Genomic DNA, 12,497 nt, shown 5'->3' with positions numbered 1-12,497 from the left:
ACCGAACAGCAGTTTAGAGTCCTTGGGAAGGACGCTTGAAAGTCCTCCTCCTGGAGACTATTGTTCTACTGGGGGACTTCAACGCTCACGTGGGCAATGACAGTGTGACCTGGAGGGGTGCGATTGGCAGGAATGGCCTCTCTGATCTGAACCCGAGTGGTGTTCAGTTTTTGGACTTATGTGCAAACCACAGTTTGTCCATCACAAACACCATGTTTGAACACAAGGATGTCCATAAGTGCACATGGCACCAGGACACCCTAGGCCGCAGTTCAATGATTGACTTTGTAGTCGTGTCATCTGACTTGCGGCCATGTGTTTTGGACACTCGGGTAAAGAGAGGAGCTGAGCTGTCAACTGATCACTACCTGGTGGTGAGTTGGATCAGGTGGTGGGGGAAGATGCCGGTCAGATCGGGCAAACCCAAACGTATAGCGAGGATTTGCTGGGAACGTCTGGCAGAAGAACCTGTCAGATTGATCTTCAACTCACACCTACATCAGAACTTCGACCAGATATCGGGGAGGTGGGGGACATTGACTCAGAATGGGCCATGTTCCGCTCCTCCATTGTTGAAGCGGCTAACTGTAGCTGTGGCCGCAAGGTAGTTGGTACCTGTTGGGGCGGTAATCCTCAAACCCGGTGGTGGATACCCCAGGTGAGAGATGCCGTCAAGCTGAATAAGGAGTCCTATCGGGCATGGTTTGCCTGTGGGACACCAGAGGCAGCTGACTGGTATCGACAGGCCAAGCGATCTGCGGCTTCAGTCATCGCCAAGGCAAAAACCCGGGTGTGGGAGGAGTTTGGTGAGGACTTGGAAAGTGACTTTGTCAGCTCTGAAAAGATTCTGGCAAACCGTCAGGCGACTCAGAAGGGGAAAGCAGTGTGCCACTAGCACTGTCTATAGTGGCGATGGTGTGCTGTTGACTTTGACTGAAGACATCATTGGGCGGTGGAAGGAATACTTTGAGGACCTTCTCAATCCCACCGACACGTTCTACAGTGAGGAGGCAGAGTCCGGGGACACAGGAGTAAGCTTGTCCATTACTGAGGCCGAAGTCGCTAAGGTAGTTAAAAAGCTCCTTGGTGGCAGGGCTCCAGGGGTGAATGAGATCCGTCCCACATTCCTCAAGGATTTGGATGTTGTGGGGCTGTCTTGGCTGACACACCTTTTCAACATTGCGTGGACATTGGGGGCGGTGCCATTGGATTGGCAGACTGGGGTGGAGGTGCCTCTTTTTTAAAAAAGGGGGACTGGAGGGTGTGTTCCAACTACAGGGGAATCACACTCCTCAGTCTCCCTGGTAAGGTCTATGTAGGGGTACTGGAGAAGTGGATCTGGGGAAGGCATTCGACTGTGTTTCCCGGGGTATTCTGTGGGAGGTGCTTCGGGAGTACAGGGTACATGGCTCTTTGCTACGAGCCATTCAGGCCCTGTACAAACAAAGCAGGAGCTTGGTTCACATGGCCGGCAGTAAGTCAGACTCGTTCCCAGTGAGAGTTGGACTCTGTCAGGGCTGCCCTTTGTGACCGATTCTATTCATAATTTTTATGGATAGAATTTCTAGGCACAGTCAGGGGATGGAGGGTGTCCGGTTTGGTGACCTCAAGGTCACATCACTGCTGTTTGCAGATGACGTGGTCCTACTGGGGACATCAGGCCGCGAACTTCAGCTTTCGCTGGATCGGTTTGCAGCTGAGTGTGAAGCGGCCGGGATGAGAATCAGTACCTCTAAATCTGAGACCATGGTTCTCAGGCGGAACAGGGTGGAGAGCCCTCTCTGGGTCGGGGATAAGCTCTTGCCTCAAGTGGAGGAGTTTAAGTATATCGGGGTCTTGTTCAAGAGTGATGGTACAAGGGAGCGGGAGATTGACAGGTGGATTGGTGCTGGGTCAGCAGTGATGCGGGCTCTTTACAGTGTGGCAAAAAAGTATTTAGTCAGCCACTGATTGTGCACGTTCTCCTACTTAGAAAGATAAGAGAGGTCTAATTTTCATCATAGGTACACTTCAACTATGAGAGACGATATGAGAAAAAAAATCAATTTTTAAAGAATTTATTTGTAAATTATGGTGGGAAATAAGTATTTGGTCAATAACAAAAGTTCAACTCAATACTTTGTAACATAACCTTTGTTGGCAATGACAGAGGTCAAATGTTTCCTGCAAGTCTTCCCCAGGTTTGCACACACTTGTATTTTGGCCCATTCCTCCTGCAGATCTCCTCTAGTGCAGTGATGTTTTGGGGCTGTCGCTGGGCAACACAGACTTTCAACTCCCTCCACAAATTATCTATGGGGTTGAGGTCTGGAGACTGGCTAGGCCACTCCAGGACCTTGAAATGCTTGTTATGGAGCCACTCCTTCATTGCCTGAGCGGTGTGTTTGGGATCATTGTCATGCTGGAAGACCCAGCCTTCCATCTTCAATGCTCTCACTGATGGAAGGAAGTTTTGACTTAAAATCTCACAATACATGGCCCTGTTCATTCTTCCCTTAACACGGATCAGTCATCCTGTCCCCTTGGCAGAAAAACAGCTCCAAAGCATGATGTTTCCACCCCCATGCTTCACAGTAGGTATGGATGCAACTCAGCATTCTTCTTCCTCCAAACACGATGAGTTGAGTTTTCACCAAAAAGTTCTATTTTGATTTCATCTGACCACATGATATTCTCCCCATCCTCTTCTGGATCATCCATGCTCTCTGGCAAACTTCAGACAGACCTGGACATGTACTGGCTTAAGCAGGGGGACACGCCTGGCACTGCAGGATTTGAGTCCCTCTCGGCGTAGTGTGTTACTGAGGATAGCCTTTGTTACTTTGGTCCCAGATCATTGCAGGCCATTCATTAGGTCCCTCTGTGTAGTTCTGGGATTTTTGTTCACCGTTCTCATGATCATTTTGACCCCATGGGTTGAGATCTTGCGTGGGGCCCTAGATCGAGGGAGATTATCAATGGTCTTCCATTTTCTTACAATTGCTCCCACAGTTGATTTATTCACACCAACCTGCTTGCCTATTGTAGATTCACTCTTCCCAGCCTGGGGCAGGTCTACAATTTTCTTCCTGGTGTCCTTCGACAGCTCTTTGGTCTTGGCCATGGTTGAGTTTGGAGTCTGACTGTTTGAGGCTGTGGACAGGTGTCTTTTATACAGATAACGAGGTCACACAGGTGCCATTAATACAGGTAATGAGTGGAGGACAGAAGAGCTTCTTAAATGAGAAGTTACAGGTCTGTGAGAGCCAGAGATCTTGCTTGTTTGTGGGTGACCAAATACTTATTTCCCACCATAATTTACAAATAAATTCTTTAAAAATCCTACAATGTCATTTCCTGGATTTTTTTCTCATTTTGTCTCTCATAGTTGAAGTGTACCTATGATGAAAATTACAGACCTCTCTCATCTTTCTAAGTAGGAGAACTTGCACAATCAGTAGCTGACTAAATACTTTTTTGCCCCACTGTACTGGTCTGTTGTGGTAAAGAAAGAGCTGAGCCACAAGGCAAAGCTCTCAATTTACCGGTCGATCTACGTTCCCACCCTCACCTGTGGTCAGGAGCTTTGGGTAACAACCGAAAGAATAAGATCGCGAATACAAGCGGCCGAAATGAGTTTCCTCCGCAGGGTGTCTGGACTCTTCCTTAGAGATAGGGTGAGAAGTTCGGTCATCTGGGAGGGACTCGGAGTAGAGACGCTGCTTCTTTACGTCGAGAGGAACCAGTTGAGGTGGTTCGGGCATCTGGTTAGGATGCCTCCTGGACGCCTCCCTCGTGAGGCATATTTCTATATTGTGGTCTATTTACACAAAGTTAGGTTAGTTAATCTTTTATGTTGAACAAACTCTCCCAAAATGTTACGCTCCTGCGCTGACGTTGAACCGTGTGCTGCACTGGGTCGGTATGACTAACAGGTCAAAACCAGCTCTAAACAAAGTGAGCGCTGTGCCCTGATTGGTGCTCTGGCTTTACGCTTCTTTCATTTTGAAATATTATATTTTTATACACACAGAAACCAAAAGGAACGACAGATTTCTCAAAATGTAGTGGAGGAGAAAGTCAGATATTAGACTATGAAATGTAGTGGAGTGAAAGTAAAAAGTCGCCCAATAATGGAAAAGCTTCAGCAAAATACAGATACACAAAAAAACTACTTAAGTACAGTAACAAATTACATTTACTCAGTTACTGTCCACCCCTGCATTTTATAAGTGAAGCAAAGGCAAAAACATTTTTGAAACACAAATGTAAAATGGTTGTGAAAGTTTCCAGTCATCGAGGTCATTTAATTTATTGTCCCAACTGTCAAGCCTTGATTTATTATGCCTGGGTTTATGGTACAGTCTATCCCTGTAGACATGTAGACATTTCACCACTCATCCTCAGAGCTTCATTTCTAATGACTTCATTAGAAACCTTGGGGAATGTTCCTATCATTCATTTGATCTGAAAAAAAGCCCTTAAAATGACTGGGGAAGTATTAAGATCAAACCTCATGTCCCCTTAACTCAATTTATCTAGCTAAGATACCGAAGTTTCTGAATAAGCCAATCTTTGAGACATAAACATAGTCACTCAGCATGGTTTGATGTGACATGTTTCATTGTAGAGAAACTTATCACCTTGGATTTCTTTACAGTGGTTGTGATAGGTACCAGAGGTCACAATGTCTTTGACACAAATAGATGCAAGTATTTACTGTCCAAAACAACCTGTGAACTTACCTGTGTCTTCTGAGTTTTTGATGATGGTAAAACAGTAAAAAAAAATATGTGTGCTTTAGGGACTATTTTTTAATGCCCTGCAAATAGCTTGTTAACACAAATAGCTAATCAGCCAATCATATGGCTGCAACTCAATGCATTTAGGCATGTAGTGGTGGTCAAGACAACTTGCTGAAGTGCAGACCGAGCATCAGAACGGGGAAGAAATGGGATTTAAGTGACTTTGAACGTGGTGTGGTTGTTGGTGCCAGACGGGCTGGTCTGAGTATTTCAGAAACTGCTGATCTACTGGGATTTTCACGCACAACCATCTCTAGGGTTTACAGAGAACGGTCAGAAAAAGAGGAAATATCCAGTGAGCGGTCAGTTGTGTGGACCAAAATGCCTTGTTGATGTGAGAGGTCAGAGGAGAATGGGCAGACTGGTTCCAGATGATAGAAAGGCAACAGGAACTCAAATAACCAACCAGAATCTCTGAGGAACGTTTCCAACACCTTGTTGAAGTGTGCCACAAAGAATTAAGGCAGTTCTGAAGGCAACCTAATAAAGTGGCCTGTGAGTGTACATTAAAATGCATTTTACTGGTGTAGAACAGTGTATCATGCAACTTTTTTAACCATTTTCTGTATTAGCTTTCTATGAGGTTTTTCTGTGAGGTGCCCGGATGAACCTTGGTGGTCAGGTGCAGGCTTCAAACCTGTAGCTGCTTTGGGGCAGTCATGGGCTGGAGGTTAGGGAACCAGCCTCGTGACCGGAAGGTCGCCGGTTGAATCCCCAGAGCCGACAGCACATGACTGAGGTGTCCTTGAGCAAGACACCTAACCCCCAACTGCTCCCTGGGCGCTGTGGCTTGGGCTGCCCACCGCCCCGGGCAGGTGTGCTCACGGCCCCCTAGTGTGTTTGTGCTCACTAGAGTGTATGTGGTGTTTCACTTCATGGATGGGTTAAATGCAGAGGTGAAATTTTCCCGTTGTGGGACTAATAAGGGTCTCTTAATCTTTTAGCCTTTAAGTGTTTGAGACATCTGGTTCCCATTACCACCACTGTAAACGATTCTGACTCTGTAAGTTTCTCTAGAATAGAAAATTTCACATCAAACCACTGTGTGTATTTACATGTTGATGACCAAATCATGCAGAAGTTGTAATTCCCTGTTCTAAAGACCACCACAGCAAAACGTTCCTAAGCCTTAGTGGATTAAAGGGGAACTCCACAGATTTTTCAAACTGTCTGCATTACTAAATGATTGATGTTAACAATGGTGCTTGTAGAAAAACTTAACGTTCATTAAAGTGGTGGCGATGGGAACCAGATGTCACAATATCTGCAAAGCAAATTTAGCCATTTTATTTAATATACAAAATGAGCAGTGAACCTACACGTCTTCTTACTTTCTGTATATAATGTTTATAATGATAAAATAGTGGTAAATCTGAAAAAGAAAATTGGCTTGACTATTTTGCAACACCCTGAATCTGAAGGTTTATTCCTGTTTTTCATTTTAGATCAAAGGCCTAAAACTATTATGAAACTGTGTCAGGCATCACGTAATGTATTCATAACTATTTCATGTGATAACTTTCTGCATGGACAGAAGCAGTAAACGCTTTAGACATCTGGTTCCCATCACCACTTCTGTGAACAACTTTGACTCCATCAGTTTGTCTGGAACGGGGCACTTCACATCAAACCACTCTGAATGACTTTGTTAACCATTCAGTTATGCACAGATAAAAAAAAAGAGGAATGGGGTGCTTAGCTTATTGTTTAATTCTTTTTTGGCTCTCATTAAAAACGTCCCTCCAAGAGTAAAAGATAAGTAAAACCATCCTGGAAGGTCTTTGTGGAAACTCCACTGTATTTAGTATGTGCACTGAATCTTTGTTGTATTCCCCTTTTTTCACATAGTCAGGAGTTTTCAACAGCACAATAAGCTTCTCTAGTTAATCAAATGTACTTTTGAGCAATCATGCAATCAATTTCTTTTTCAGGGAAAAGTCCTCACGTCATGTTCTGTTGGTTTTCCACTTTTACGCCAATTACAAATACAATCTTTAAGACTCAAAGACACTGTTGATCCAGCCAGGGTTCCTGAGAATAAGGACAATAAAGCATTTTTTTTGTTTCTTATATTGTATGTGCAAATTTCTTTAGGTAAACTATATGAACTATAACGTGTTGTTCTGATAAGGAAATTATATAGGCTATTTGGTGTCTGTTCCCCAGTGGTGTCTGCAGAGAGTGACTGGGTGACAGTAGGACAAAAAGAACAAGTAGAAGCTGACTTTATAAGGCTATCTGGTTTCACTAATTTGTCAGTTTATATCGTATGACCCACTATAGCCACCTGTATTATTATTGTTGGTTTGTCTTGGTGTCTAAGCTCTCTACAGAGATGTAACTGTACCAGCCAGTATGCATGAGTCACTGGTTTCAGTCCAAGGTCATTATTGATTCCCAGTATGCAGAGGTATTATTTTCAGTTTTCTCAGCCAAAGTAATGTTGCATCCCAAATGTGTGCCTGCAAGCTCTATTCAGTGCAATGGAGAGCCAGTATTGCCCATTGTGTATGATACAAACCCCTAGTTGAAAAACCCTACATGAAAGTTACAGTCAAAAGAGGAATGGATAATAAAAGTATGAAAGAGCCAAATTGAAAACGAGCATTTGGATAACAGTGAAACAATTAACTGGACATCTGTCTGTTAGGTGAGTTAAAGGCTATTTTAGAGAAGAAGGATGGTGAATGGAAAAATCCCACGTTGGAGTCATATCAGTCAGCTTTGCAGCAGTCAGCAAGCTTTGCTTGTCTGAGGGATAAAAGAAATTGTTAAGCATGCTTGGTTTTGACAGTCCTTAAGAAAAGATCCATATGAAGGTCATAGTGCAAAGGGGCATTCATTTTATTGAATGTTTTTATTTTAACATTAAGAAATTATATTTTATGTAATACAGAGGTAATATTTTCTGCTGCCTGCCTGATGTTAAGACAGTATAACCCCTAGAATGAGACAGTAAAATCTGTGCCAGTTCCAGTTATAATTGTGGTACAGTCATACAGTCGCAAGTTTGAATACGTCGAGTCGCATGGCATGTTGTGATTTTCTTACTGAAATAAATAAACACATCCTTTGTAATCAATAAACTTCAATATGACATTTTTTCCTGCTAAGTTTAGCACACATTTCTATTCATTTGTAAAATTGAACACATTAAATAACAGAATACTTTTGCCATAATCTTTGGAAATGCCACATTTGTATGTTTTTTTTTTCCTCAATATGTTAAATTTAGCAAATAAGCAGTAATTGTGCCTTAAATTGTGCCCACATTTTTTTTTGTAGAGGATGTGTACTTAAGACCCATGCAATTTGACTAAGGGCACCCATACTTTAGAATAGATCTGTGCAAACCCAATTCCAAAAAAATGGGACAGTGCATGAAATGCAGATGAAGAAAAGTTGTGATTTATGAATCCACTTTGACCTGTTTTTGAACAAGAACAATGCAAAGACAAGATTTGCCATTTTTATCTCATAGACGCCATTATTTTCATAAATACACACTTTCTGAGACAGGAGCCATTTAAGACATGGAACATTGAGAAATGTTCAAGAAACATTCTAAATAAATAGGTGGTGTAAGCTTGGACATAAAATGAGGAGTCCCTTATGAACAAGAATGAGCAAAAAAATCCAAAAGTTTAAAAATAATGTTCCTCAGCAAGTGATTGCTTGAATTTGAGGTATTTCACCCTCTAAAGCACATGTGTCAGACTCTGGTCCTCATGGGCCAAAATACTGCTTGAGAGCACTGCTTCATTAAAGACACCTGATTCAGCTCATCAGGTAATTAACAAGGCCTTCATGAACTGAATTCAAAGAAAAAATCACCAACCGGATTGTTACCAGTGTGAAGTTCAAAAGCAAGAGTCTTTCATAGACTGGGGAGGTATATTGCATAACTGCAAAAGCACCATTAATGCTAAACACATTTTGGAGCAACAAAAACAGACAAGAACTTGTCTGAAAGGCAGCATATTTTTCAGGGATGTTCATGCTTATTTCAAAAGACAACACCAAGAAACATTTTGCAGAGTACAGCAACATGGCTGCGTCATCAGAGAGTGCAAGTGCTAACCTGGCATATCTGCAGTCAAGAACTGTCTCCCATCAAAAATTTGTGCAAAATGCAATAACAAAGGCCCTGTAGGGCTGCACAGCTGAAGACATGTATAACAGAAGAATGGCAAAAAAATTCTACTTTCAGAACTGGACCAGTTGGTGTCTTCAGTCCCCAAACGATTATTATATGAAGTTAAAGGAAAGGTGATGTAACACAGCAGTAAACATGCTGCTGTCCCAACTTTTTTGGAACATGTTGCAGGCATGAAATTTGGAATGAATAAATATTTAAAAGAAACGATGAAGTTCATAAAGCAAAACATACAATCAATTTAATAGAAGTCTGAGTTTATTAAACTCTGCTTTCTGTTTTTTGAGCTGGGTTTGTATTTTATATATGATGAGTTCTGTCATTATAGCCACCCTTGACAAAGATGGATAAGATGGGCCTTTGTGGTCATTAGCTCAATCTCACAGTAATTTAGTCTAAGCAAACATCTTTATCAAAAATCTAAAACCACATTGGCACCTCTAGAAATTCTTTTGAAAAAAAAAATGAATTGAAATGTCACTATTTATATTTCACTTATAATCCATGAGTTTTACAGGTGTATAAGCAGACAGAGACCAAATTCCCTCAATTCACAAATGAAATCAAACAAAATGTGTTCACTAGACACTACTGGAACTTTGACCAGAACTAGGGCCTCAGATGAAGGGCCTCAGTGCTTTTTGGCAACAAACACTCAAGGTGGGTTTTGGCATAAAAAGAAGGATGGTAATACAGAAAATAGTGTCATCCTCGTTGTTAAGTAAGAGGATCTGGAGGTTGCTTTGTTTTTCCTCCAAAGGCTCTGAGATGTTAGGATACCTGACATCATGGACTCAGGAGTATAAGGAGATTTTATATGAAAATTGTGTCTCTGCCAAAAGGCCAAAACAATAAATCTTCTTTATTGCTCTGTATTCTTCAATCATCAAGCACTGTAGGAGAAAACTCACTGCTGTCATGTTGGAAAAGGGCCACAGCACAAAGCACCAAATGCAGGGGTGTCAACTGTTGTACTCGTTGGTTATAAATGATTTATTTATTTTAAAGTAAATGCAGTCAATTAAAGTTACATTTTCTCATTTTTTCTGTGTAATTGAACTAATTAAGCACAAATAATTATTTTAAAACATTTTTAAGGGTGGGAAATATAGAAAAGGTAGAAAATCACAATACTTCAGGACATTTTCATGATACACAAATATGTAACACAATATTTATAAGATTTGATAAGATGTGACAGACCAAAAAAACAGTACTGCTACATTTAAAATACGATCAAAAATACAGTAATTATAGTGTTGTAATTCATTGTTTTACACATTGTGTTGCACTACATCCAATTAAGCAAGACCAGTTATGCTGTCAATGTAATGGTCAGTGCTGTTTAATTCACAAGATGCTCAGAAAAGTGTATTGTGACATAATTTATCACAATAACAACAAAGACATTATCATATCATCCACCCTTACTTTTATTTCATCTTTATAGCTGGGATCAGTTATTATGGAGCTGACTGTACATGTCAAGTACTGAATTCACTGTATTGTAAATAGCGCTTTATTTATAGTATAACTGGTAACATTTTGGTTTTGACAACTTGCTACCCAGTCTGTTACTAATATTTATGGATTTATGTCTGGCATTATGTCTGTGGGGGAGTTTAATCATTAAAGAGAGTTCTTGGAGACAGAGGTGGCAGGAAAATGTAAGACTAAATATATCATTTATTATATAATTTTAAAAATAGATAAAATCTCTCTACTAGTAGGTTGCAGCATCTTTCTCTGTCCTCTACATTGTGTGAGGAATAGTAAGGCGTGTATCTAGTTTAACTCAAAGATATCACTGAGATATCATTCAGATTCTCAAACCACATCACATCATCACAGAGCGACAACGGCAGCCTACTTTTGTTTATCTAATTTGCAGAGAACTTAAACACATGTCTTGACATGTCTACACTTGTCGTACATCGACACTTATATTCACTAGAAACTGAACAAATTTCTCCTCCAAGAACAGGCCAACCTTCAGAGTTTTCATTAACCAGCAGTGACAGGCTAGAACAACCCAGCTAATGAACAGTTTCTACCTGTGGTGGACAGTAATTGAGTAAATGTAATTAGTTACTGTACTTAAGTAGTAGTAAGTTTTTCCATTCTGGGCGACTTTTTACTTTCACTCCACTACATTTCAGAGTCTAATATCTGACTTTTTCCTCCGCTACATTTTGAGAAATCTGTCGTTCCTTTTGGTTTCTGTGTGTATAAAAACGTAACATGTCAAAACAAAAGAAGCACAAAGCCAGAACACCAATCAGGGCCCAGCGGTCACTTTGTTCTGAACTTGTTTTGACCTGTTGGTCAGACCGACCCAGTGCAGCACGCGGTTCAACGTCAGTGCAGCAGCGTAAAACTTTTGGAGCACATGCGTCACCTAAATGATGAACTAACCTAACTTTGTGTAAATAGAGCACAATATAGAAATATGTCCACATATGCAGTCGTGACTGGTGTGTTTCTTTTTTTCTGAATTCATACAAACACTTTCATTTTATAGTAAATTAGTTTGGGTTAGTTTATGTTTATGAACAGACGCCTACAGATCAACACAGTAAAGGAAAACTTATTTGTGATCCTGAGTTTAAAGCCAGTTTTTATTCAACTTGTAACTAATTTACAAAGTAATCTGAAACTGAAACTTTGCTTGTGTGTAAAAAGTGATTTCAGAGCCACTCGGTTCTCCCTGATGGAAACTGTTTACCTTCAGTGTTTTGTGCTTCTGATCATTTTAATAGACGTCAGCGTCACTAATTAATGACGTTCTATTAAAAGACTGGTTTACCAAGAGAGACGCTGGAGGATTTTCACCTGAAATGAGTTCATGAAGCAAGTCTTGTTATAAAAATGATAACAGGACAAGATCAGAGCCAGAATTACTCTTTTAGTACTTTTACTTTATACTTAAGTACATTTGAAGGCAAATACTTTAGTACTTTTACTCAAGTTGAGGTCTAGAGTAAGGACTTCTACTTTTACTGGACTAATATTTTACCTTGGGTATCTCTACTTTAACTCAAGTACATGATTTGTGTACTTTGTCCACCTCTGCCTGTTACAAAAATGATAACAGGACATCAGAGCCATAATTACTCTTTTAGTACTTTTACTTTTATATTTGTATCTGTTTATAAACTAATGTTTTAAAACAGAACCATTTAATGAAAAGCCTGGCAATAAGATGGGGTGTGTGGAGTCAGTACAAGTTAGAAAATATAATTTCAGTGGATTATTATTATGGTTCATGTTCCCTGACTAAAGGTGCAGAGATGTACCCCTGAGGGTCCCACCCCAGTGACGAGAAGGGTACTTCCCCAGTGACAGTGTTGTACCTTTTTTTCTGAGAGTGTATCATCTCTGCTATGGACAATAACACCTTAACCCTAAGCCACTTTAAAGAACTATAGCACAGAGTCACTCAAGTCACTTTTAATGTTTACTGTCTCTCTGTCTTGTGTGTATTGTGTCTATATTTTGTGTATAATTTCTCTAGATTTTATGTAAATGTAATATATTTCTTATATATATATATATAT

Source organism: Pygocentrus nattereri, chromosome 28 (genome assembly GCF_015220715.1).
Source record: "Pygocentrus nattereri isolate fPygNat1 chromosome 28, fPygNat1.pri, whole genome shotgun sequence".
NCBI classification, from domain to species: Eukaryota; Metazoa; Chordata; class Actinopteri; order Characiformes; family Serrasalmidae; genus Pygocentrus; species Pygocentrus nattereri.
The sequence above is the reverse complement of the archived record's forward strand: the minus strand, read 5'-3'. Positions refer to the sequence as shown.